Source organism: Dendronephthya gigantea, unplaced genomic scaffold (assembly GCF_004324835.1).
Source record: "Dendronephthya gigantea isolate DGI-Jeju-01 unplaced genomic scaffold, DenGig_1.0 000003F, whole genome shotgun sequence".
NCBI lineage: Eukaryota > Metazoa > Cnidaria > Anthozoa > Malacalcyonacea > Nephtheidae > Dendronephthya > Dendronephthya gigantea.
The window spans coordinates 2,306,588-2,331,548 of NW_021163013.1; the positions used below are offsets into that span (position 1 = coordinate 2,306,588).

Consider the following 24,961-nt stretch of genomic DNA (forward strand, 5'->3'; position numbering starts at 1 on the left):
AAAAAAGCGTGCAAATTTTTTCTATCATCGATTTTCTTCATTCTCTTCATCTATTGGCTATCTTTGATTAGTCACAAAAAGTACAATGATGTGTGGAATATTATACTATCTTGCCTTCATGGTGTAATGCTTAGCATATAACATTACAAAAAAACGTACAAATTATCTTCATTGCCCTAAATCTTCGACTAATCGTCTTAAAAAAGTGCGTCGCTTCCAAAAGACCTTCAATCCTTGCAAAATTATCTTAGCGTGAAAGTGTGATTAGCGGTAATCGCATTCGTATAGGTCCTGCCGAGATTTGAACTCGGATTCTTGGATTCAAAGTCCAAAGTGCTAACCATTACACCACAGAACCAACGTGAGATTGGTGTCGAAGCGCATTTTTTTCATCCAGGATTATAACGATGCATATAAAACTGTTCACGATGAATTTCTCCATTCAAACTTTCGTGCAATTTCTTTTCTTCTATGATTTTCTTCATGCTCTCCATCTATTTGCTGCCTTTGATTTGTAACAAAAAGTACAATGATGCGTCGAATATTGTCATATCTTGCGTTGATGGTGTAATGGTTAGCATTGTTGCCTTCCAAGCAGTAGATCTGGGTTCGATTCCCGGTCAACGCATACTCGCTTTTGGGTCTTCATCATCCTCTATTTGAAGGAAAATATTGCAATTTTTTAAGCCGACAATAGAAATCAACTTTTCCCTTTGTTATTACTAAAAACAGTTGCTAATTCATTCCATTGGTTTTATATTTCCCCAAAAAATAGAAACAACATATTTTGAGTGAATTTACGGGACTCAGAACACTACAAAAAACGTACAAATTATCTTCATTGCCCTAAATCTTCGACTAATCGTCTTAAAAAAGTGCCTCGCTTCCAAAAGACCTTCAATCCTTGCAAAATTATCTAAGCGTGATAGTGTGATTAGCGGTAATCGCATTCGTATAGGTCCTGCCGAGATTTGAACTCGGATTCTTGGATTCAAAGTCCAAAGTGCTAACCATTACACCACAGAACCAACGTGAGATTGGTTTTAAAGCGCATTTTTTTCATCCAGGATTATAACGATGCATATAAAACTGTTCACGATAAATTTCTCCATTAAAACTTGCGTTCAATTTTTTTTTTCTATGATTTTCTTCATGCTCTCCATCTTTTTGCTGCATTTGATTTGTAACAAAAAGTACAATGATGTGTCGAAGATTGTCATATCTTGCGTTGATGGTGCAATGGTTAGCATTGTTGCTATCCAAGCAATAGATCTGGGTTCGATTCCCGGTCAACGCATATTCGCTTTTGGGTCTTCATCATCCTCTGTTTGAAGGAAAATATTGCATGTTTTTAACCCGACAATAGAAATTAACTTTTCCCTTTGTTAACAAAACAGTTGCTATTTCATTCCATTGGTTTTATATTTCCAAAAAAAATCAGAAACAACATATTTTGATTGAATTTACGGGACACAGAACAATACAAAAAAGTGATGTACGAGTTATCTTTATTGCCATAAATCTTCGACTAATCATTTTAAAAAGTGCCTTAATTCAACGAGACGTGCAATGCTTGCAATTTTTTCCGTAAAGAGTAAGTAGAGTTAAAGTTGGTCCTGCCGAGATTTGAACTCGGATCGTTGGATTCAGAGTCCAAAGTGCTAACCATTACACCAAAGAACCAATCGAGATTAGTTTTTAAACGCATATTTTTATCCAGGATTATAACGATGCATATAAAACTTTTCACGATGAATTTCTCCATTCAAACTATCGTGCAGTTTTTTTCTTTCTATGATTTTCTTCATGCTCTCCATCTATTTGCTGCCTTTGATTTGTAACAAAAAGTACAATGATGTGTCGAATATTGTCATATCTTGCGTTGATGGTGTAATGGTTAGCATTGTTGCCTTCCAAGCAATAGACCTGGGTTCGATTCCCGGTCAACACACACTCGCTTTTGGGTCTTCATCATTCTCTATTTGAAGGAAAATATTGCAAGTGTTTAAACCGACAATAGAAATTAACTTTTCTTTTTGATATTTTTAATAACAGTTGCTAATTCATTCCATTGGTTTTATATTTCCCCAAAAAATTAGAAACAACATATTTTGAGTGAATTTACGGGAATCAGAACACTATAAAAAAACGTACAAATTATCTTCATCGCCCTAAATCTTCGACTAATCATCTTAAAAAGTGCCTCGGTTCCACAAAACCTTCAATCCTTGCAAAATTATCTAAGCGTGAAAGTGTGATTAGCGGTGACCGCATTCGTATAGGTCCTGTCGAGATTTGAACTCGGATTCTTGGATTCAAAGTCCAAAGTGCTATACCATTACACCACAGAACCAATCGAGATTGGTGTCGAAGCGCATTTTCTTCATGCAGGATTATTACGATGCATATAAAACTGTTCACGATGAATTTCTCCATTCAAACTTGCGTGCAGTTTTTTTTCTTTTTATGATTTTCTTCATGCTCTCCATCTATTTGATGGGTGATGAAGATTGTCATATTTGCGTTGATGGTGTAATGGTTAGCATTGCTGCCTTCCAAGCAGTAGATCTGGGTTCGATTCCCGGTCAACGCATACTCGCTTTTAAGTCATCATCATCCTCTGTTTGAAGAAAAATAATCCAAGTTTTTAAGCCGACAATAGAAATTAACTTTTCCTTTTGTTATTACTAAAAACAGTTGCTAATTCATTCAATTGGTTGTATATTTCTCCAAAAAATTAGAAACAACATATTTTCAGAGAATTTACGGGACTCAGAACAATACAAAAAATCGTACAAATTATCTTCATTGCCCTAAATCTTCGACTAATCATCTTAAATAGTGCCTCGCCTCCACAAGACTGTCAATCCTTGCAAAATTATCTTAGCGTCAAAGTGTGATTAGCGGTGATCGCATTCGTATAGGTCCTGCAGAGATTTGAACTCGGTTTCTTGGATTCAAAGTCCAAAGTGCTAACCATTACACCACAGAACCAACGTGAGATTGGATTCGAAATGCATTTTTTTCATCCAGGATTATAACGATGCATATCAAATTGTTCACGATGAATTACTCCATTTAAACTTTCGTTCAATTTTTTTTTCTATGATTTTCTTCATGCTCTCCATCTTTTTGCTGCCTTTGATTTGTAACAAAAAGTACAATGATGTGTCAAATATTGTCATATCTTGCGTTGATGGTTTAATGGTTAGCATTGCTGCCTTCCAAGCAGTAGATCTGGGTTCTATTCCCGGTCAACTTATATTCGCTTTTGGGTCTTCATCATCCTCTGTTTGAAGGGACACCGCAGAAATTGGTGTTTAAGACGTTTCAACCCGAAAATCTAATCGCTGGTTCACAATTGTGCATTTCTGTATCGCCCTATCAAAGAGAAACCTTTTGAATATCTTAAAAAGTTCAATTTTTCTTTTGAATACGCATTCTGCAATCTTTTGACAGCTCATCATACACATCTGACCGCTGTGAAATGGCCATTTTGAGGCTTAAGTTACACAAGGTTATTAATTCAGACGATTCGTTTTTACCGTGAGCAAGCTTCAAATCTTTTGTGCAAGACATATTTTCTTGAATATTTATAAATCTTTTTCCTCACCAAGTTTGAAGTCTAAGTATCGAGAATTGCGGCTAAGCCTATACCAATTTCCGCGGTGTCGTTTGAAGGAAAATATTGCATGTTTTTAAGCCGACAATAGAAATTAACTTTTCCCTTTGTTAACAAAACAGTTGCTATTTCATTCCATTGGTTTTATATTTCCAAAAAAAATCAGAAACAACATATTTTGAGTGAATTTACGGGACTCAGAACACTACAAAAAGTGATGTACGAGTAATTTTTACTGCCATAAATCTTCGACAAATCATTTTAAAAAGTGCCTTGATTCAACGAGACGTGCAATGCTTGTAGTTTTTCCGTGAAGATTGATTAGAGTTAAAGTTGGTCCTGCCGAGATTTGAACTCGGATCGTTGGATTCAGAGTCCAAAGTGCTAACCATTACACCACAGAACGAATCGAGATTGGTTTTAAACGCATTTTTTGATCCAGGATTATAACGATGCATATAAAACTGTTCACGTTGATTTTCTACAAAAAAACTACAAATTATCTTCATTGCACTAAATCTTCGACTAATCATCTTAAAAAGTGCCTCGCTTCCACAAGACCTTCAATCAAGGCAAAATTATCTTAGCGTGAAAGTGTGATTAGGGTTAATCGCATTCGTATAGGTCCTGCCGAGATTTGAACTCGGATTCTTGGATTCAAAGTCCAAAGTGCTAACCATTACACCACATAACCAATCGAGATTGGTGTCGAAGCGCATTTTTTTCATTCAGGATTATAACGATGCATATAAAACTGTTCACGATGAATTTCTCCATTCAAACTTGCGTGCAGTTTTTTTTTCTTTCTATGATTTTCTTCATGCTCTCCATCTATTTGCTGCCTTTGATTTGTAACAAAAAGTACAATGATGTGTCGAATATTGTCATATCTTGCGTTGATGGTGTAATTTTCAGCATTGTTGGCTTCCAAGCAATAGATCTGGGCTCGATTCCCGGTCAACGCATACTCGCTTTAAGGTCTTCATCATCCTCTATTTGAAGGAATATATTGCAAGTTTTTAAGCCGACAATAGAAATTAACTTTTCCCTTTGTTATTATTAAAAACAGTTGCTAATTCATTACATTGGTTTTATATTTCCCCAAAAAATTAGAGACAACATATTTTGAGTGAATTTACGGGACTCAGAACACTACAAAAAAACGTACAAATTATCTCCATTGCCCTATATCTTTGACTAATCGTCTTAAAAAAGTTCCTCGCTTCCAAAAGACCTTCAATCCTTGCAAAATTATCCAAGCGTGAAAGTGTGATTAGCGGTGACCGCATTCGTATAGGTCCTTTTGAGATTTGAACTCGGATTCTTGGATTCAAAGTCGAAAGTGCTATACCATTACACCACAGAACCAATCGAGATTGGTGTCGAAGCGCATTTCTTCATGCAGGATTATACGATGCATATAAACTTTCGCGATGAATTTCTCCATTCAAACTTGCGTGCAGTTTTTTTTCTTTCTATGATTTTCTTCATGCTCTCCATCTATTTGCTGCCTTTGATTTGTAACAAAAAGTACAATGAGGGGTCGAAGATTGTCATATTTTGCGTTGATGGTGTAATGGTTAGCATTGCTGCCTTCCAAGCAGTAGATCTGGGTTCGATTCCCGGTCAACGCATACTCGCTTTTGTGTCTTCATTATCGTCTGTTTGAAGGAAAATATTGCATGTTTTTAACCCGACAATAGAAATTAACTTTTCCCTTTGTTATTACCAAAAAAAGTTGCTAATTCATTCCATTGGTTTTATATTTCCCCAAAAAATAGAAACAACATATTTTGAGTGAATTTACGGGACTCAGAACACTACAAAAAAACGTACAAATTATCTTCATTGCCCTAAATCTTCGACTAATCGTCTTAAAAAAGTGCGTCGCTTCCAAAAGACCTTCAATCCTTGCAAAATTATCTAAGCGTGAAAGTGTGATTAGCGGTAATCGCATTGGTATAGGTCCTGCCGAGATTTGAACTCGGATTCTTGGATTCAAAGTCCAAAGTGCTAACCATTACACCACAGAACCAACGTGAGATTGGTTTTAAAGCGCATTTTTTTCATCCCGGATTATAACGGTGCATATAAAACTGTTCACGATGAATTTCTCCATTCAAACTTGCGTTCAATTTTTTTTTTCTATGATTTTCTTCATGCTCTCCATCTTTTTGCTGCCTTTGATTTGTAACAAGAAGTACAATGATGTGTCGAAGATTGTCATATCTTGCGTTGATGGTGTATAGGTTAGCATTGCTGCCTTCCAAGCAGTAGATCTGGGTTCGATTCCCGGTCAACGCATATTCGCTTTTGGGCCTGCATCATCCTCTGTTTGAAGGAAAATATTGCATGTTTTTAAGCCGACGATAAAAATTAACTTTTCCCTTTGTTAACAAAACAGTTGCTATTTCATTCCATTGGTTTTATATTTCCAAAAAAAAATCAAAAACAACATATTTTGAGTGAATTTACGGGACTCAGAACACTACAAAAAAATGATGTACGAGTTATCTTTACTGCCATAAATCTTCGACAAATCATTTTAAAAAGTTCCTTGATTCAACGAGACGTGCAATGCTTGCAGTTTTTTCCGTGAAGAGTGATAAAAGTTAAAGTTGGTCCTGCCGAGATTTGAACTCGGATCGTTGGATTCAGAGTCCAAAGTGCTAACCATTACACCACAGAACTAATCGAGATTGGTTTTTAAACGCATATTTTTTATCCAGGATTATAACGATGCATATAAAACTGTTCACGATGAATTTTTCCATTCAAACTTGTGTGCAGTTTTTTTTCTTTTTATGATTTTCTTCATGCTCTCCATCTATTTGCTGCCTTTGATTTGTAACAAAAAGTACAATGATGTGTCGAATATTGTCATATCTTGCGTTGATGGTGTATTGGTTAGCATTGTTGCCATCTAAGCAATAATCTGGGTTCGATTCCCGGTCAACGCATACTCGCTTTTGTGTGTTCATCATCCTCTATTTGAAGGAAAATATTGCAAGTTTTTAAGCCGACAATAGAAATTTACTTTTCCCTTTGTTATTACCAAAAACAGTTGCTAATTCATTGCATTGGTTTTTTATTCCCCCAAAAAATAGAAACAACATATTTTGAGTGAATTTACGGGACTCAGAACACTACAAAAAAACGTACAAACTATCTTCATTGCCCTAAATCTTCGACTAATCGTCTTAAAAAAGTGCCTCGCTTCCAAAAGACCTTCAATCCTTGCAAAATTATCTAAGCGTGAAAGTGTGATTAGCGGTATTCGCAATTGTATAGGTCCTGCCGAGATTTGAACTCGGATTCTTGGATTCAAAGTCCAAAGTGCTAACCATTAAACGACAGTACCAACATGAGATTGGTGTCGAAGCGCATTTTTTTCATCCAGGATTATAACGATGCATATAAAACTGTTCACGATGAATTTCGTCATTCAAACTTTCGTTCAATTTTTTTTTCTTTGATTTTCTTCATGTTCTCCATCTTTTTGCTTCCTTTGATTTGTAACAAAAAGTACAATGATGTGTCGAGTATTGTTATATCTTGCGTTGATAGTGTAATGGTTAGCATTGTTGCCTTCCAAGCAATAGATCTGAGTTCGATTCGCGGTCAACGCATACTCGCTTTTGGGTCTTCATAATCCTTCTATTTGAAGGAAAATATTGCAAGTTTTTAAGCCGACAATAGAAATTAACTTTTCCCTTTGTTATTACTAAAAACAGTTGCTAATTCATTCAATTGGTTTTATATTTCTCCAAAAAATTAGAAACAACATATTTTGAGTGAATTTACGGAACTCAGAACACTACAAAAAAATGACGTACCAACTATCTCCACTGCCATAAATCTTCGACCAATCATCTTAAAAAGTGCCTCGCTTCCACAAGACCTTCTATCCTTGCAAAATTATCTTAGCGTGAAAGTGTGATTGGCGTTAATCGTATTCGTATAGGTCCTGCCGAGATTTGAACTCGGATTCTTGGATTCAAAGTCCAAAGTGCTAACCATTACACCACAGAACCAACGTGAGATTGGTTTCGAAGCGCATTTTTTTCATCCAGGATTATAACGATGCATATAAAACTGTTCACGATGAATTACTCCATTCAAACTTGCGTTCAATTTTTTTTTCTATGATTTTCTTCATGCTCTCCATCTTTTTGCTTCCTTTGATTTGTAACAAAAAGTACAATGATGTGTCGAAGATTGTCATATCTTGCGTTGATGGTATAATGGTTAGCATTGTTGCCTTCAGACCAATAGATCTGGGTTCGATTCCCGGTCAACGCATACTCGCTTTTGGGTCTTCATCATCCTCTATTTGAAGGAAAATATTGCAAGTTTTTAAGCCGACAATAGAAATTAACTTTTCCCTTTGTTATTACTAAAAACAGTTGCTAATTCATTCAATTGGTTTTATATTTCTCCAAAAAATTAGAAACAACATATTTTCAGAGAATTTACGGGACTCAGAACACTACAAAAAAACGTACAAATTATCTTCATTGCCCTAAATCTTCGACTAATCATCTTAAATAGTGCCTTGCCTCCACAAGACTTTCAATCCTTACAAAATTATCTGAGCGTGAAAGTGTGATTAGCGGTGATCGCATTTGTATAGGTCCTGCAAAGATTTGAACTCGGATTCTTGGATTCAAAGTCCAAAGTGCTAACCATTACACCACATAACCAATCGAGATTGGTGTCAAAGCGCATTTTTTTCATTCAGGATTATAACGATGCATATAAAACTGTTCACGATGAATTTCTCCATTCAAACTTGCGTTCAATTTTTTTTTTCTATGATTTTCTTCATGCTCTCCATCTATTTGCTGCCTTTGATTTGTAACAAAAAGTACAATGATGTGTCGAATATTGTCATATCTTGCGTTCATGGTGTAATGGTTAGCATTGTTGCCTTCCAAGCAATAGATCTGGGTTCGATTCCCGGTCAACGCATACTCGCTTTTGGGTGTTCATCATCCTCTATTTGAAGGAAAATATTGCAATTTTTTAAGCTGACAATAGAAATTAACTTTTCCCTTTGTTATTACTAAAAACAGTTGCTAATTCATTCCATTGGTTTTATATTTCCCCAAAAAATAGAAACAACATATTTAGAGTGAATTTACGGGACTCAGAACACTACAAAAAACGTACAAATTATCTTCATTGCCCTAAATCTTCGACTAATCGTCTTAAAAAAGTGCCTCGCTTCCAAAAGACCTTCAATCCTTGCAAAATTATCTAAGCGTGAAAGTGTAATTAGCGGTAATCGCATTCGTATAGGTCCTGCCGAGATTTGAACTCAGATTCTTGGATTCAAAGTCCAAAGTGCTAACCATTACACCACAGAACCAACGTGAGATTGGTTTTAAAGCGCATTTTTTTCATCCAGGATTATAACGATGCATATAAAACTGTTCACGATAAATTTCTCCATTAAAACTTGCGTTCAATTTTTTTTTCTATGATTTTCTTCATGCTCTCCATCTTTTTGCTGCATTTGATTTGTAACAAAAAGTACAATGATGTGTCGAAGATTGTCATATCTTGCGTTGATGGTGCAATGGTTAGCATTGTTGCCATCCAAGCAATAGATTTGGGTTCGATTCCCGGTCAACGCATATTCGCTTTTGGGTCTTCATCATCCTCTGTTTGAAGGAAAATATTGCATGTTTTTAACCCGACAATAGAAATTAACTTTTCCCTTTGTTATTACTAAAAACAGTTGCTAATTCATTCAATTGGTTTTATATTTCCCCAAAAAATAGAAACAACATATTTTGAGTGAATTTACGGGACTCAGAACACTACAAAAAACGTACAAACTATCTTCATTGCCCTAAATCTTCGACTAATCGTCTTAAAAAAGTGCCTCGCTTCCAAAAGACCTTCAATCCTTACAAAATTATCTAAGCGTGAAATTGTGATTAGCGGTAATCGCATTTGTATAGGTCCTGCCGAGATTTGAACTCGGATTCTTGGATTCAAAGTCCAAAGTGCTAACCATTACACGACAGAACCAACATGAGATTGGTGTCGAAGCGCATTTTTTTCATCCAGGATTATAACGATGCATATAAAACTGTTCACGATGAATTTCGTCATTCAAACTTTCGTTCAATTTTTTTCTTTGATTTTCTTCATGTTCTCCATTTTGCTGCCTTTGATTTGTAACAAAAAGTACAATGATGTGTCGAGTATTGTTATATCTTGCGTTGATAGTGTAATGGTTAGCATTGCTGCCTTCCAAGCAATAGATCTGATTCGATTCGCGGTCAACGCATACTCGTTTTGGGTCTTCATCATCCTTCTATTGAAGGAAAATATTGCAAGTTTTTAAGCCGACAATAGAAATTAACTTTTCCCTTTGTTATTACTAAAAACAGTTGCTAATTCATTCAATTGGTTTTATATTTCTCCAAAAATTAAAACAACATATTTTCAGAGAATTTACGGGACTCAGAACACTACAAAAAAACGTACAAATTATCTTCATTGCCCTAAATCTTCGACTAATCTCAAATAGTGCCTCGCTTCCACAAGACCTTCTATCCTTGCAAAATTATCTTAGCGTGATAGTGATTGGCGTTAATCGTATTCGTATAGGTCCTCCTGATTGAACTCGGATTCTTGGATTCAAAGTCCAAAGTGCTAACCATTACACCACAGAACCAACGTGAGATTGGTTTCGAAGCGCATTTTTTTCATCCAGGATTATAACGATGCATATAAAACTGTTCACGATGAATTTCGTCATTCAAACTTTCGTTCAATTTTTTTTTCTTTGATTTTCTTCATGTTCTCCATCTTTTTGCTTCCTTTGATTTGTAACAAAAAGTACAATGATGTGTCGAGTATTGTTATATCTTGCGTTGATAGTGTATGGTTAGCATTGTTGCCTTCCAAGCAATAGATCTGAGTTCGATTCCGGTCAACGCATACTCGCTTTTGGGTCTTCATAATCCTTCTATTTGAAGGAAATATTGCAAGTTTTAAGCCGACAATAGAAATTAACTTTTCCCTTTGTTATTACTAAAAACAGTTGCTAATTCATTCAATTGGTTTTATATTTCTCCAAAAAATTAGAAACAACATATTTTGAGTGAATTTACGGAACTCAGAACACTACAAAAAAACGTACAAATTATCTCACTGCCCTAAATCTTCGACAATCATCTTAAAAAGTGCCTCGCTTCCACAAGACCTTCAATCCTTGCAAAATTATCTTAGCGTGAAAGTGTGATTAGCGTTAATCGCATTCGTATAGGTCCTGCCGAGATTTGAACTCGGATTCTTGGATTCAAAGTCCAAAGTGCTAACCATTACACCACAGAACCAACGTGAGATTGGTTTCGAAGCGCATTTTTTCATCCAGGATTATAACGATGCATATAAAACTGTTCACGATGAATTTCTCCATTCAAACTTGCGTTCAATTTTTTTTTCTATGATTTTCTTCATGCTCTCCATCTTTTTGCTCCTTTGATTTGTAACAAAAAGTACAATGATGTGTCGAATATTGTCATATCTTGCGTTGATGGTTAATGGTTAGCATTGTTGCCTTCCAGCATAGATCTGGGTTCGATTCCCGGTCAACGCATATTCGCTTTTGGGTCTTCATCATCCTCTATTTGAAGGAAAATATTGCAAGTTTTTAAGCCGACAATAGAAATTAACTTTTCCCTTTGTTATTACTAAAAACAGTTGCTAATTCATTCATTGGTTTTATATTTCCCAAAAAATTAGAAACAACATATTTTGAGTGAATTTACGGGACTCAGAACACTACAAAAAAACGTACAAATTATCTTCATTGCCCTAAATCTTCGACTAATCATCTTAAAAGTGCCTTGCCTCCACAAGACTTCAATCCTTACAAAATTATCTGAGCGTGAAAGTGTGATTAGCGGTGATCGCATTTGTATAGGTCCTGCGAGATTTGAACTCGGATTCTTGGATTCAAAGTCCAAAGTGCTAACCATTACACCACATAACCAATCGAGATTGGTGTCAAAGCGCATTTTTTCATCAGGATTATAACGATGCATATAAAACTGTTCACGATGAATTTCTCCATTCAAACTTGCGTTCAATTTTTTTTTTCTATGATTTTCTTCATGCTCTCCATCTATTTGCTGCCTTTGATTTGTAACAAAAAGTACAATGATGTGTCGAATATTGTCATATCTTGCGTTGATGGTGTAATGGTTAGCATTGTTGCCTTCCAAGCATAGATCTGGGTTCGATTCCCGGTCAACGCATATTCGCTTTTGGGTGTTCATCATCCTCTATTTGAAGGAAAATATTGCAATTTTTTAAGCGACAATAGAAATTAACTTTTCCTTTTTATTACTAAAAACAGTTGCTAATTTCATTCCATTGGTTTTATATTTCCCCAAAAAATAGAAACAAACATATTTTGAGTGAATTTACGGGACTCAGAACACTACAAAAACGTACAAATTATCTTCATTGCCCTAAATCTTCGACTAATCGTCTTAAAAAAGTGCCTCGCTTCCAAAAGACCTTCAATCCTTGCAAAATTTCTAAGCGTGAAAGTGTATTAGCGGTAATCGCATTCGTATAGGTCCTGCCGAGATTTGAACTCAGATTCTTGGATTCAAAGTCCAAAGTGCTAACCATTACACCACAGAACCAACGTGAGATTGGTTTAAAGCGCATTTTTTCATCCAGGATTATAACGATGCATATAAAACTGTTCACGATAATTTCTCCATTAAAACTTGCGTTCAATTTTTTTTTTATGATTTTCTTCATGCTCTCCATCTTTTTGCTGCATTTGATTTGTAACAAAAAGTACAATGATGTGTCGAAGATTGTCATATCTTGCGTTGATGGTGCAATGGTTAGCATTGTTGCCATCCAAGCAATAGATTTGGGTTCGATTCCCGGTCAACGCATATTCGCTTTTGGGTCTTCATCATCCTCTGTTTGAAGGAAATATTGCATGTTTTTAACCGACAATAGAAATTAACTTTTCCCTTTGTTATTACTAAAAACAGTTGCTAATTCATTCAATTGGTTTTATATTTCCCCAAAAAATAGAAACAACATATTTTGAGTGAATTTACGGGACTCAGAACACTACAAAAAACGTACAAACTATCTTCATTGCCCTAAATCTTCGACTAATCGTCTTAAAAAAGTGCCTCGCTTCCAAAAGACCTTCAATCCTTACAAAATTATCTAAGCGTGAAATTGTGATTAGCGGTAATCGCATTTGTATAGGTCCTGCCGAGATTTGAACTCGGATTCTTGGATTCAAAGTCCAAAGTGCTAACCATTACACGACAGAACCAACATGAGATTGGTGTCGAAGCGCATTTTTTTCATCCAGGATTATAACGATGCATATAAAACTGTTCACGATGAATTTCGTCATTCAAACTTTCGTTCAATTTTTTTTTCTTTGATTTTCTTCATGTTCTCCATCTTTTTGCTGCCTTTGATTTGTAACAAAAAGTACAATGATGTGTCGAGTATTGTTATATCTTGCGTTGATAGTGTAATGGTTAGCATTGCTGCCTTCCAAGCAATAGATCTGAGTTCGATTCGCGGTCAACGCATACTCGCTTTTGGGTCTTCATCATCCTTCTATTTGAAGGAAAATATTGCAAGTTTTTAAGCCGACAATAGAAATTAACTTTTCCCTTTGTTATTACTAAAAACAGTTGCTAATTCATTCAATTGGTTTTATATTTCTCCAAAAAATTAGAAACAACATATTTTCAGAGAATTTACGGGACTCAGAACACTACAAAAAAACGTACAAATTATCTTCATTGCCCTAAATCTTCGACTAATCATCTTAAATAGTGCCTCGCTTCCACAAGACCTTCTATCCTTGCAAAATTATCTTAGCGTGATAGTGTGATTGGCGTTAATCGTATTCGTATAGGTCCTGCCGAGATTTGAACTCGGATTCTTGGATTCAAAGTCCAAAGTGCTAACCATTACACCACAGAACCAACGTGAGATTGGTTTCGAAGCGCATTTTTTCATCCAGGATTATAACGATGCATATAAAACTGTTCACGATGAATTACTCCATTCAAACTTGCGTTCAATTTTTTTTTCTATGATTTTCTTCATGCTCTCCATCTTTTTGCTTCCTTTGATTTGTAACAAAAAGTATATTGATGTGTCGAATATTGTCATATCTTGCGTTGATGGTGTAATGGTTAGCATTGTTGCCTTCCAAACAATAGATCTGGGTTCTATTCCCGGTCAACGCATACTCGCTTTTGGGTCTTCATCATCCTCTATTTGAAAGAAAATATTGCAAGTTTTTAAGCCGACAATAGAAATTAACTTTTCCCTTTGTTATTACTAAAAACAGTTGCTAATTCATTCAATTGGTTTTATATTTCTCCAAAAAATTAGAAACAACATATTTTCAGAGAATTTACGGGACTCAGAACACTACAAAAAAACGTACAAATTATCTTCATTGCCCTAAATCTTCGACTAATCATCTTAAATAGTGCCTCGCCTCCACAAGACTTTCAATCCTTGCAAAATTATCTAAGCGTGAAAGTGTGATTAGCGGTGATCGCATTCGTATAGGTCCTGCAAAGAATTGAACTCGGATTCTTGGATTCAAAGTCCAAAGTGCTAACCATTACACCACATAACCAATCGAGATTGGTGTCGAAGCGCATTTTTTTCATTCAGGATTATAACGATGCATATAAAACTGTTCACGATAAATTTCTCCATTAAAACTTGCGTTCAATTTTTTTTTCTATGATTTTCTTCATGCTCTCCATCTTTTTGCTGCATTTGATTTGTAACAAAAAGTACAATGATGTGTCGAAGATTGTCATATCTTGCGTTGATGGTGCAATGGTTAGCATTGTTGCCATCCAAGCAATAGATCTGGGTTCGATTCCCGGTCAACGCATATTCGCTTTTGGGTCTTCATCATCCTCTGTTTGAAGGAAAATATTGCATGTTTTTAAGCCGACAATAAAAATTAACTTTACCCTTTGTTAACAAAACAGTTGCTATTTCATTGCATTGGTTTTATATTTCGAAAAAAAATCAGAAACAACATATTTTGAGTGAATTTACGGGACTCAGAACACTATAAAAAAATGATGTACGAGTTATCTTTACTGCCATAAATCTTCGACAAATCATTTTAAAAAGTGCCTTGATTCAACGAGACGTGCAATGCTTGCAGTTTTTCCGTGAAGATTGATTAGAGTTAAAGTTGGTCCTGCCGAGATTTGAACTCGGATCGTTGGATTCAGAGTCCAAAGTGCTAACCATTACACCACAGAACCAATCGAGATTGGTTTTAAACGCATTTTTTGATCCAGGATTATAACGATGCATATAAAACTGTTCACGTTGATTTTCTACAAAAAAACCTACAAATTATCTTCATTGCACTAAATCTTCGACTAATCATATTAAAAAGTGCCTCGCTTCCACAAGACCTTCAATGAAGGCAAGATTATCTTAGCATAAAAGTGTGATTGGCATTAAAGGCGCTCGTATAGGTCCTGCCGAGATTTGAACTCGGATTCTTAGATTCAAAGTCCAAAGTGCTAACTATTACACCACAGAACCAACGTGAGATTGGTGTCGAAGCGCATTTTTTTCATCCAGGATTATAACGATGCATATAAAACTGTTCACGATGAATTTCTCCATTCAAACTTGCGTTCAATTTTTTTTTTCTATGATTTTCTTCATGTTCTCCATCTTTTTCCTGCCTTTGACTTGTGACAAAAAGTACAATGATGTGTCGAAGATTGTCATATCTTGCGTTGATGGTGCAATGGTTAGCACTGTTGCCTTCCAAGCAATAGATCTGGGTTCGATTCCCGGTCAACGCATACTCGCTTTTGGATCTTCATCATCCTCTATTTGAAGAAAAATATTGCAAGTTTTTAAGCCGACAATAGAAATTAACTTTTCCCTTTGTTATTACTAAAAACAGTTGCTAATTCATTCCATTGGTTTTATATTTCCCGAAAAATAAAAACAACATATTTTGAGTGAATTTACGGGACTCAGAACACTACAAAAAACGTACAAATTATCTTCATTGCCCAAAATCTTCGACTAATCGTCTTAAAGAAGTGCCTCGCTTCCAAAAGACCTTCAATCCTTGCAAAATTATCTAAGCGTGAAAGTGTGATTAGCGGTAATCGCATTCGTATAGGTCCTGCCGAGATTTGAACTCGGATTCTTGGATTCAAAGGCCAAAGTGCTAACCATTACACCACAGAACCAACGTGAGATTGGTGTCGAAGCGCATTTTTTTCATCCAGGATTATAACGATGCATATAAAACTGTTCACGATGAATTTCTCCATTCAAACTTGCGTTCAATTTTTTTTTTCTATGATTTTCTTCATGCTCTCCATCTTTTTGCTGCCTTTGATTTGTAACAAAAAGTACAATGATGTGTCGAAGATTGTCATATCTTGCGTTGATGGTGTAATGGTTAGCATTGCTGCCTTCCAATCAGTAGATCTGGGTTCGATTCCCGGTCAACGCATATTCGCTTTTAGGTCTGCATCATCCTCTGTTTAATAGAAATTATTGCATTTTTTTAAGCCGGCAAAAGAAATTAACTTTTCCCTTTGTTAACAAAACAGTTGCTATTTCATTCAATTGGTTTTATATTTCCAAAAAAAATCAGAAACAATATATTTTGAGTGAATTTACGGGACTCAGAACACTACAAAAAAGTGATGTACGAATCATCTTCACTGCCATAAATCTTCGACTAATCATTTTAAAAAGTGCCTTGATTCAACCAGACGTGCAATGCTTACAATTTTTTCCGTAAAGAGTGAGTAGAGTTAAAGTTGGTCCTGCCGAGATTTGAACTCGGATCGTTGGATTCAGAGTCCAAAGTGCTAACCATTACACCAAAGAACCAATCGAGATTGGTTTTTAAACGCATATTTTTATCCAGGATTATAACGATGCATATAAAACTTTTCACGATAAATTTCTCCATTCAAACTTGTGTGCAGTTTTTTTCTTTCTATGATTTTCTTCATGCTCTCCATCTTTTTGCTGCCTTTGATTTGTAACAAAAAGTACAATGATGTGTCGAATATTGTCATATCTTGCGTTGATGGTGTAATGGTTAGCATTGCTGCCTTCCAAGCAATACACCTGGGTTCGATTCCCGGTCAACGCATACTCGCTTTTGGGTCTTCATCATCCTCTATTTGAAGGAAAATATTGCAAGTGTTTAAACTGACAATAGAAATTAACTTTTCCCTTTGGTTTTTTAATAACAGTTGCTAATTCATTCCATTGGTTTTATATTTCCCCAAAAAATTAGAAACAACATATTTTGAGTGAATTTACGGGACTCAGAACACTACAAAAAAACGTATAAATTATCTTCATTGCCCTAAATCTTCGACTAATCATCTTAAAAAGTGCCTCGCTTCCACAAGACCTTTAATCCTTGCAAAATTATCTAAGCGTGAAAAAGTGCTTAGCGGTGACTGCATTCGTATAGGTCCTGTCGAGATTTGAACTCGGATTCTTGGATTCAAAGTCCAAAGTGCTATCCATTACACCACAGAACCAATCGATATTGGTGTCGAAGCGCATTTTCTTCATGCAGGATTATTACGATGCATATAAAACTGTTCACGATGAATTTCTCCATTCAAACTTGCGTTCAATTCTTTTTTTGTATGATTTTCTTCAAGCTCTCCATCTATTTGTTGCCTTTTATTTGTAACAAAAAGTTCAATGATGGGTCGAAGATTGACATATCTTGCGTTGATGGTGTATAGGTTAGCATTGCTGCCTTCCAAGCAGTAGATCTGGGTTGGATTGCCGGTCAACGCATACTCGCTTTTGTGTCTTCATCATCGTCTGTTGAAGGAAAATATTGCAAAAAATAGAAACAACATATTTTGCGCATCATAATAATCCTGCATAAAGCGCATTTTTTTCATCCAGGATTATAACGATGCATATAAAACTGTTCACGATGAATTTCTCCATTCAAACTTGCGTTCAATTTTTTTTTCTATGATTTTCTTCATACTCTCCATCTTTTTGCTGCCTTTGATTTGTAACAAAAAGTACAATGATGTGTCGAAAATTTACATATCTTGCGTTGATGGTGTATAGGTTAGCATTGCTGCCTTCCAAGCAGTAGATCTGGGTTGGATTGCCGGTCAACGCATATTCGCTTTTGGGTCTTCATCATCCTCTGTTTGAAGGAAAATATTGCATGTTTTTAAGCCGACAATAAAAATTAACTTTACCCTTTGTTAACAAAACAGTTGCTATTTCATTGCATTGGTTTTATATTTCCAAAAAAAATCAGAAACAACATATTTTGAGTGAATTTACGGGACTCAGAACACTACAAAAAAATGATGTACGAGTTATCTTTACTGCCATAAATCTTCGACAAATCATTTTAAAAAGTGCCTTGATTCAACGAGACGTGCAATGCTTGCAGTTTTTTCCGTGAAGAGTGATTAGAGTTAAAGTTGGTCCTGCCGAGACTTGGACTCGGGATCGTTGGGTTCAGAGTCCAAAGTGCTAACCATTACACCACAGAACCAATCGAGATTGGTTTTAAATGCATTTTTTGATCCAGGATTAAAACGATGCATATAAAACTGTTCACGATGATTTTCTGCAAAAAAACTTACAAATTATCTTCATTGCACTAAATCTTCGACTAATCATCTTAAAAAGTGCCTCGCTTCCACAAGACCTTCAATCAAGGCAAAATTATCTTAGCGTGAAAGTGTCATTAGCGTTAATCGCATTCGTATAGGTCCTGCCGAGATTTGAACTCGGATTCTTGGATTCAAAGTCCAAAGTGCTAACCATTACACCACAGAACCAATCGAGATTGGTGTCGAAGCGCCTTTTTTTCATTCAGGATTATAACGATGCATATAAAACTGTTCACGATGAATTTCTCCATTCAAACTTGCGTGCAGTTTTTTTTGCTTTCTATGATTTTCTTCATGCTCTCCATCTATTTGCTGGAGGGTTGTCCAATACTGTCAAATAGACACGACCCGTACGACCCGTAAAATTGGTTGAGTTGAATGAATGTCTTATCGACCCGTACAAGTGGAGAAATGCATCATGTAACTCTATTCGTCGACCCGTACGAGTGGAGAAATGCATCATGATGTGTTTAGAGATAGAGGGGTTAACTCTATTCGTCGACCCGTACGATTTGTCAAATCGTACGAGTCGTTTCGACCCGTACAAGTGGAGAAATGCACCTGATGTGTCTAGAGATAGAGGGGCTAACTCTATTCGTCGACCCGTACGATTTGTCAAATCGTACGAGTCGTTTCGACCCGTACAAGTGGAGAAATGCACCCTGATGTGTCTAGACATAGAGGGGCTAACTCTATTCGTCGACCCGTACGATTTGTCAAAACGTACGAGTCGTTTCGACCCGTACAAGTGGAGAAATGCATCATGATGTGTTTGGAGATAAAGGGGCTAACTCTATTCGACGACCCGTACGATTTGTCAAATCGTACGAGTCGTTTCGACCCGTACAAGTGGAGAAATGCATCATGATGTGTTTGGACATAGAGGGGCTAACTCTATTCGACGACCCGTACGATTTGTCAAATCGTACGAGTCGTTTCGACCCGTACAAGTGGAGAAATGCATCATGATGTGTTTAGACATAGAGGGACTAACTCCATTCGTCGACCCGTACGATTTGTCAAATCGTACGAGTCGTTTCGACCCGTACAAGTGGAGAAATGCACCTGATGTGTCTAGAGATAGAGGGACTAACTCTATTCGTCGACCCGTACGATTTGTCAAATCGTACGAGTCGTTTCGACCCGTACAAGTGGAGAAATGCACCTGATGTGTCTAGAGATAGAGGGACTAACTCCATTCGTCGACCCGTACGATTTGTCAAATCGTACGAGTCGTTTCGACCCGTACAAGTGGAGAAATGCACCTGATGTGTCTAGAGATAGAGGGACTAATTCTATTCGTCGACCCGTACGATTTGTCAAATCGTACGAGTCGTTTCGACCCGTACAAGTGGAGAAATGCATCATGATGTCGACCCGTACGATTTGTCAAATCGTACGAGACGTTTCGACCCGTACAAGTGGAGAAATAAATCGCGGTTAACGCATTCAAACAAAATTTAACCTGCACCGTAGAACGAGAACGAACGAGTAGCCTCATTAACTGAACGAGAGTACGGTTCACAATCGTTCAAATAGATGGTTTCTATTGGCTAAAACAAGTTTATTATCATATTTGTTTATAAACTTTAAGCCATAGCATGCATATTTTGGTGAGGTAATTTTGTGTTGTGATATCGTGTATATTATACGGTTAAAACAGGGGGCATGCAACAAGATGACGATGATCGATGAACGGTAATGGTAACATCCCAAACTGAGGAATAACTAAGTTGAATAATATTATACATAGAACCCTGAGTATTTTACCGAAGTCGTCAATTCGTAAACTCAATTGAATTTTATAGTTAATCAAGGTCGTGTTAAGTAGCCTCAATGCAATTATTACAACAATTCTTAAGCATTTCTTCATGTGTTTTAAGACATTTGCATATACGTGTATTTATATGCAATTCCAGGTGGATTTGCAATTGTGCAAACTACGAATGAGCTGTTTGAAAAAGCATGGCAGACGACGTAGAGGTTTTAAACATCGTGCTATTAAATTTGCACTACGCCGTTCAGGCAATATATTCAATGTATACTACCGGTGATAAATGCCGCAATGGAAGAGCAGACAAGCGAGATCGAAGCGACTGACGACAATAATTTAACTATCGTAATATGTATAGCAGTTACTGCTGATTTGCATTTAAGTTTATTGTGGCTATGGAACTTATTATGCTCCTGGGATTTGAATATACGTTTTAACTGGCATGTTATGGAAATTACAATAATATCACAAAGTCGAGTTAAACTTAACGCTAAATAGTTTCTATCACATGAAATTCCTTTCTGTTATGATCACCTATTAGGCTCAAAAAAATGTGATGAAATTACAATTCTTTTGGCGTTTTCAGTTACAAGATGTGAGATTTTTACGTGCGCATGCTTGTGTATTGCATATCCCCAAATATATATCTAATGGTAATACATGTCTGTGTGTATCTTCTTTACGGCCTTAAGTTAAGACTATCTTCTACCATCCTTGATTGAATTAGCCGAAATGTAGTTTTTCTATCAGCACAACGACAGAAAAAATATACAAGCATTACAATACGGTTGAAAACATGTTTAGTACAAGCAAGCGACTTTTTGTCGCTCATTCGTTCGTCGCTTTCGTCCATTCGTACATGTTTAAATATGCAAACCAATCAGCTTTTCGTAATTTCAATGAAAACATTAGCATACTTGCATATTCGTTCGTTCTCGTTTTACGGTGCAGGTTAACTAATTAAGACGTCTTTGAGAAATTTGCGCTTTTGAACATTGCAAAACGAATTGTTGTGTCGCCATAAATGGTTTTAATAACTTCTTTCTGTTTAAACGGCGGCCGGGGTATAGTTTATATTTGTTGGTTGGCGTGCGGAATGCACCGCTTGGTACCTTGCGGAAGCGGTAATTATGTCAATGTTATGATATGATCAGTGCAGGTCTCCGGCACGAGTAACAGATATTGAATTGCTAGCGATAAGTGCATAACCAAGCGGGCAAAGTAAATAGGCGAGTTATGACTTATGAATAACGAAGGTTAATTGTTAGCAACACGTTTCACAAATAAATAAAATGACTTAATCACGTGTCATGAAAGAGATCGATTTTTTGAGATCGACCATCAGTAATAACACTAATTTCCTATAATACATGAAAGTTGGGAGCTCTGACATAAATAGAATGTCACTTCGCGCGAAAAATATCGCTAGTGGCCTGTAGTGGCTTTATAACTAACTGTGTATTTATATTTGCCGATGTGGTTTTAAAAGAACGAGGCAATTCAATATGTATTTATATTTGTTGAGTTGTGCATTGCTAACTGAAAGACAATATTTCCTATGTTGAATAATATGTGGTTTTTAAAGAACGAGGCAATTCAATATGTATTTGTATTCGCTGAGTTATGCGTTGCTAATTGAAATATTTCGCATATAGAATCTTGTGTCTGTGTGGTTTTTAAAGAACGAGGCAATTCAAATGTATTTATATTCGCTGAGTTGTGCGTTGGTAATTGAAATATTTCGCATGTGGAATCCTGTGTCTGTGTGGTTTTTAAAGAACGAGGCAATTCAATATGTATTTATATTCGCTGAGTTGTGCGTTGGTAATTGAAATATTTCGCATGTGGAATTTTGCATGTGTCTGTGTGGTTTTTAAAGAACGAGGCAATTGAATATGTATTTATATTTGTTGAGTTGTGCGTCCAGCCCAGCACGATTCATTTCTCCACTTATACGGATCGAATCGACTCACGATTAATTTCTCCACTTGTACGGGTCGAATCGACTCGTCCAATTTGACAAATCGTACGGGTTGACGAATAGAGTTAGACTCCTCTATCGGGCAACACAGCATGACGCATTTCCCCACTACAATAGTAGCTACGGACCAACCGAATTTGGTGGGATCAATGACGCATTCTTCCACTTGTACGGGTCGTAACGATTCGTACGATTTGACAAATCGTACGGGTCGAATCGACATTCATTCAATTCGTCCAATTTTGCGAGTCGTACGGGTCGTGTCTATTTGACAGTATTGGACATGTGTGATTTGCTGCCTTTCATTTGTAACAAAAAGTACAATGATGTGTCGAATATTGTCATATCTTGCGTTGATGGTGTATAGGTTAGCATTGCTGCTTTCCAAGCAGTAGATCTGGGTTCGATTCCCTGTCAACGCATATTCGCTTTTGGGCCTGCATCATCCTCTGTTTGAAGGAAAATATTGCATGTTTTTAAGCCGACAATAAAAATTAACTTTTCCCTTTGTTAACAAAACAGTTGCTATTTCATTCCATTGGTTTTATATTTCCAAAAAAAAATCAGAAACAACATATTTTGAGTGAATTTACGGGACTCAGAACACTACAAAAAAATGATGTACGAGTTATCTTTACTGCCATAAATCTTCGACAAATCATTTTAAAAAGTGCCTTGATTCAACGAGACGTGCAATGCTTGCAGTTTTTTCCGTGAAGAGTGATTAGAGTTAAAGTTGGTCCTGCCGAGATTTGAACTCGGATCGTTGGATTCAGAGTCCAAAGTGCTAACCATTACACCACAGAACTAATCGAGATTGGTTTTTAAACGCATATTTTTTATCCAGGATTATAACGATGCATATAAAACTGTTCACGATGAATTTTTCCATTCAAACTTGCGTGCAGTTTTTTTTCTTTTTATGATTTTCTTCATGCTCTCCATCTATTTGCTGCCTTTGATTTGTAACAAAAAGTACAATGATGTGTCGAATATTGTCATATCTTGCGTTGATGGTGTATTGGTTAGCATTGTTGCCATCCAAGCAATAATCTGGGTTCGATTCCCGGTCAACGCATACTCGCTTTTGTGTGTTCATCATCCTCTATTTGAAGGAAAATATTGCAAGTTTTTAAGCCGACAATAGAAATTTACTTTTCCCTTTGTTATTACCAAAAACAGTTGCTAATTCATTCCATTGGTTTTTTATTTCCCCAAAAAATAGAAACAACATATTTTGAGTGAATTTACGGGACTCAGAACACTACAAAAAAACGTACAAACTATCTTCATTGCCCTAAATCTTCGACCAATCATCTTAAAAAGTGCCTCGCTTCCACAAGACCTTCTATCCTTGCAAAATTATCTTAGCGTGAAAGTGTGATTGGCGTTAATCGTATTCGTATAGGTCCTGCCGAGATTTGAACTCGGATTCTTGGATTCAAAGTCCAAAGTGCTAACCATTACACCACAGAACCAACGTGAGATTGGTTTCGAAGCGCATTTTTTTCATGCAGGATTATAACGATGCATATAAAACTGTTCACGATGAATTACTCCATTCAAACTTGCGTTCAATTTTTTTTTCTATGATTTTCTTCATGCTCTCCATCTTTTTGCTTCCTTTGATTTGTAACAAAAAGTACAATGATGTGTCGAATATTGTCATATCTTGCGTTGATGGTGTAATGGTTAGCATTGTTGCCTTCCAAGCAATAGATCTGGGTTCGATTCCCGGTCAACGCATATTCGCTTTTGGGTCTTCATCATCCTCTATTTGAAGGAAAATATTGCAAGTTTTTAAGCCGACAATAGAAATTAACTTTTCCCTTTGTTATTACTAAAAACAGTTGCTAATTCATTCAATTGGTTTTATATTTCTCCAAAAAATTAGAAACAACATATTTTCAGAGAATTTACGGGACTCAGAACACTACAAAAAAACGTACAAATTATCTTCATTGCCCTAAATCTTCGACTAATCATCTTAAATAGTGCCTCGCCTCCACAAGACTTTCAATCCTTACAAAATTATCTGAGCGTGAAAGTGTGATTAGCGGTGATCGCATTTGTATAGGTCCTGCAGAGAATTGAACTCGGATTCTTGGATTCAAAATCCAAAGTGCTAACCATTACACCACAGAACCAACGTGAGATTGGTTTCGAAATGCATTTTTTTCATCCAGGATTATAACGATGCATATAAAACTGTTCACGATGAATTTCGTCATTCAAATTTTCGTGAATTTTTTTTTTCTATGATTTTCTCCATGCTCTCCATCTTTTTGCTGCCTTTGATTTGTAACAAAAAGTACAATGATTTGTCGAATATTATCATATCTTGCGTTGATGGTGTAATGGTTAGCATTGCTGCCTTCCAAGCAGTAGATTTGGGTTCGATTCCCGGTCAACGCATATTTGCTTTTGGGTCTTCATCATCCTCTATTTGAAGGAAAATATTGCAAGTTTTTAAGCTGACAATAGAAATTAACTTCTTTCTTTGTTATTACTGAAAACAGTTGCTATTTCATTCCATTGGTTTTATATTCTAAAAAACCAATCAGACAGAACATATTTTGAGTGAATTTACGGGACTCAGAACACTACAAAAAAATGACGTACAAATTGTCTTCACTGCCATAAATCTTCGACTAATCATTTAAAGTGCCTATATCACTTGTGGGATCTTCACGGATTTGAATAGAGCTTGAAAAATAAGTTTATAAGTTCTACAACCTTTTTTGATATAATTAAATAGTTTCGAAAATACGTCGGTTATGGGGACTGGGACTCTGGAATGATTTGCAAACACGCCGTCTGTTATAATGTAAACATGAAAAGTTTCACTGGCGATATAG

General features: G+C 36.2%; 39 non-coding genes across 39 annotated transcripts; 18 read left to right on the forward strand and 21 right to left on the reverse strand.

The window, feature by feature from the left end:
- Positions 1 to 286: 286 nt before the first annotated feature.
- Positions 287 to 358, reverse strand: Trnaq-uug. The gene has a single exon. It is a non-coding gene; the product is annotated as a tRNA-Gln (tRNA).
- Positions 359 to 556: 198 nt separating this feature from the next.
- On the forward strand, positions 557 to 628 carry Trnag-ucc. Its single transcript has one exon. It is a non-coding gene; the product is annotated as a tRNA-Gly (tRNA).
- A 328-nt stretch (positions 629 to 956) lies between these two features.
- Trnaq-uug lies at positions 957 to 1,028 on the reverse strand. Its single transcript has one exon. It is a non-coding gene; the product is annotated as a tRNA-Gln (tRNA).
- A 197-nt stretch (positions 1,029 to 1,225) lies between these two features.
- Positions 1,226 to 1,297, forward strand: Trnag-ucc. Its single transcript has one exon. It is a non-coding gene; the product is annotated as a tRNA-Gly (tRNA).
- Positions 1,298 to 1,611: 314 nt separating this feature from the next.
- Positions 1,612 to 1,683, reverse strand: Trnaq-cug. Its single transcript has one exon. It is a non-coding gene; the product is annotated as a tRNA-Gln (tRNA).
- Positions 1,684 to 1,879: 196 nt separating this feature from the next.
- Trnag-ucc lies at positions 1,880 to 1,951 on the forward strand. Its single transcript has one exon. It is a non-coding gene; the product is annotated as a tRNA-Gly (tRNA).
- A 570-nt stretch (positions 1,952 to 2,521) lies between these two features.
- Trnag-ucc lies at positions 2,522 to 2,593 on the forward strand. Its single transcript has one exon. It is a non-coding gene; the product is annotated as a tRNA-Gly (tRNA).
- A 1,363-nt stretch (positions 2,594 to 3,956) lies between these two features.
- On the reverse strand, positions 3,957 to 4,028 carry Trnaq-cug. Its single transcript has one exon. It is a non-coding gene; the product is annotated as a tRNA-Gln (tRNA).
- A 216-nt stretch (positions 4,029 to 4,244) lies between these two features.
- On the reverse strand, positions 4,245 to 4,316 carry Trnaq-uug. Its single transcript has one exon. It is a non-coding gene; the product is annotated as a tRNA-Gln (tRNA).
- An 868-nt stretch (positions 4,317 to 5,184) lies between these two features.
- Positions 5,185 to 5,256, forward strand: Trnag-ucc. The gene has a single exon. It is a non-coding gene; the product is annotated as a tRNA-Gly (tRNA).
- Positions 5,257 to 5,585: 329 nt separating this feature from the next.
- On the reverse strand, positions 5,586 to 5,657 carry Trnaq-uug. The gene has a single exon. It is a non-coding gene; the product is annotated as a tRNA-Gln (tRNA).
- Positions 5,658 to 5,854: 197 nt separating this feature from the next.
- Trnag-ucc lies at positions 5,855 to 5,926 on the forward strand. The gene has a single exon. It is a non-coding gene; the product is annotated as a tRNA-Gly (tRNA).
- A 315-nt stretch (positions 5,927 to 6,241) lies between these two features.
- On the reverse strand, positions 6,242 to 6,313 carry Trnaq-cug. Its single transcript has one exon. It is a non-coding gene; the product is annotated as a tRNA-Gln (tRNA).
- Positions 6,314 to 6,511: 198 nt separating this feature from the next.
- Positions 6,512 to 6,582, forward strand: Trnar-ucu. Its single transcript has one exon. It is a non-coding gene; the product is annotated as a tRNA-Arg (tRNA).
- Positions 6,583 to 7,179: 597 nt separating this feature from the next.
- Trnag-ucc lies at positions 7,180 to 7,251 on the forward strand. The gene has a single exon. It is a non-coding gene; the product is annotated as a tRNA-Gly (tRNA).
- A 333-nt stretch (positions 7,252 to 7,584) lies between these two features.
- Trnaq-uug lies at positions 7,585 to 7,656 on the reverse strand. The gene has a single exon. It is a non-coding gene; the product is annotated as a tRNA-Gln (tRNA).
- Positions 7,657 to 7,852: 196 nt separating this feature from the next.
- On the forward strand, positions 7,853 to 7,924 carry Trnastop-uca. Its single transcript has one exon. It is a non-coding gene; the product is annotated as a tRNA-Sec (tRNA).
- Positions 7,925 to 8,521: 597 nt separating this feature from the next.
- Trnag-ucc lies at positions 8,522 to 8,593 on the forward strand. Its single transcript has one exon. It is a non-coding gene; the product is annotated as a tRNA-Gly (tRNA).
- Positions 8,594 to 8,921: 328 nt separating this feature from the next.
- Positions 8,922 to 8,993, reverse strand: Trnaq-uug. The gene has a single exon. It is a non-coding gene; the product is annotated as a tRNA-Gln (tRNA).
- Positions 8,994 to 9,189: 196 nt separating this feature from the next.
- On the forward strand, positions 9,190 to 9,261 carry Trnag-ucc. The gene has a single exon. It is a non-coding gene; the product is annotated as a tRNA-Gly (tRNA).
- A 328-nt stretch (positions 9,262 to 9,589) lies between these two features.
- Positions 9,590 to 9,661, reverse strand: Trnaq-uug. The gene has a single exon. It is a non-coding gene; the product is annotated as a tRNA-Gln (tRNA).
- A 1,244-nt stretch (positions 9,662 to 10,905) lies between these two features.
- On the reverse strand, positions 10,906 to 10,977 carry Trnaq-uug. The gene has a single exon. It is a non-coding gene; the product is annotated as a tRNA-Gln (tRNA).
- A 1,248-nt stretch (positions 10,978 to 12,225) lies between these two features.
- On the reverse strand, positions 12,226 to 12,297 carry Trnaq-uug. The gene has a single exon. It is a non-coding gene; the product is annotated as a tRNA-Gln (tRNA).
- Positions 12,298 to 12,489: 192 nt separating this feature from the next.
- On the forward strand, positions 12,490 to 12,561 carry Trnag-ucc. The gene has a single exon. It is a non-coding gene; the product is annotated as a tRNA-Gly (tRNA).
- Positions 12,562 to 12,887: 326 nt separating this feature from the next.
- Positions 12,888 to 12,959, reverse strand: Trnaq-uug. The gene has a single exon. It is a non-coding gene; the product is annotated as a tRNA-Gln (tRNA).
- Positions 12,960 to 13,557: 598 nt separating this feature from the next.
- On the reverse strand, positions 13,558 to 13,629 carry Trnaq-uug. The gene has a single exon. It is a non-coding gene; the product is annotated as a tRNA-Gln (tRNA).
- Positions 13,630 to 14,492: 863 nt separating this feature from the next.
- Trnag-ucc lies at positions 14,493 to 14,564 on the forward strand. The gene has a single exon. It is a non-coding gene; the product is annotated as a tRNA-Gly (tRNA).
- Positions 14,565 to 14,877: 313 nt separating this feature from the next.
- Trnaq-cug lies at positions 14,878 to 14,949 on the reverse strand. Its single transcript has one exon. It is a non-coding gene; the product is annotated as a tRNA-Gln (tRNA).
- A 486-nt stretch (positions 14,950 to 15,435) lies between these two features.
- Positions 15,436 to 15,507, forward strand: Trnag-ucc. The gene has a single exon. It is a non-coding gene; the product is annotated as a tRNA-Gly (tRNA).
- A 327-nt stretch (positions 15,508 to 15,834) lies between these two features.
- On the reverse strand, positions 15,835 to 15,906 carry Trnaq-uug. Its single transcript has one exon. It is a non-coding gene; the product is annotated as a tRNA-Gln (tRNA).
- Positions 15,907 to 16,103: 197 nt separating this feature from the next.
- Trnag-ucc lies at positions 16,104 to 16,175 on the forward strand. The gene has a single exon. It is a non-coding gene; the product is annotated as a tRNA-Gly (tRNA).
- Positions 16,176 to 16,489: 314 nt separating this feature from the next.
- Trnaq-cug lies at positions 16,490 to 16,561 on the reverse strand. Its single transcript has one exon. It is a non-coding gene; the product is annotated as a tRNA-Gln (tRNA).
- A 196-nt stretch (positions 16,562 to 16,757) lies between these two features.
- Trnag-ucc lies at positions 16,758 to 16,829 on the forward strand. Its single transcript has one exon. It is a non-coding gene; the product is annotated as a tRNA-Gly (tRNA).
- Positions 16,830 to 18,154: 1,325 nt separating this feature from the next.
- On the reverse strand, positions 18,155 to 18,227 carry Trnaq-cug. Its single transcript has one exon. It is a non-coding gene; the product is annotated as a tRNA-Gln (tRNA).
- Positions 18,228 to 18,444: 217 nt separating this feature from the next.
- On the reverse strand, positions 18,445 to 18,516 carry Trnaq-uug. The gene has a single exon. It is a non-coding gene; the product is annotated as a tRNA-Gln (tRNA).
- A 4,324-nt stretch (positions 18,517 to 22,840) lies between these two features.
- Trnaq-cug lies at positions 22,841 to 22,912 on the reverse strand. The gene has a single exon. It is a non-coding gene; the product is annotated as a tRNA-Gln (tRNA).
- Positions 22,913 to 23,509: 597 nt separating this feature from the next.
- On the reverse strand, positions 23,510 to 23,581 carry Trnaq-uug. Its single transcript has one exon. It is a non-coding gene; the product is annotated as a tRNA-Gln (tRNA).
- Positions 23,582 to 23,777: 196 nt separating this feature from the next.
- Positions 23,778 to 23,849, forward strand: Trnag-ucc. The gene has a single exon. It is a non-coding gene; the product is annotated as a tRNA-Gly (tRNA).
- A 597-nt stretch (positions 23,850 to 24,446) lies between these two features.
- Positions 24,447 to 24,518, forward strand: Trnag-ucc. The gene has a single exon. It is a non-coding gene; the product is annotated as a tRNA-Gly (tRNA).
- Positions 24,519 to 24,961: the final 443 nt, after the last annotated feature.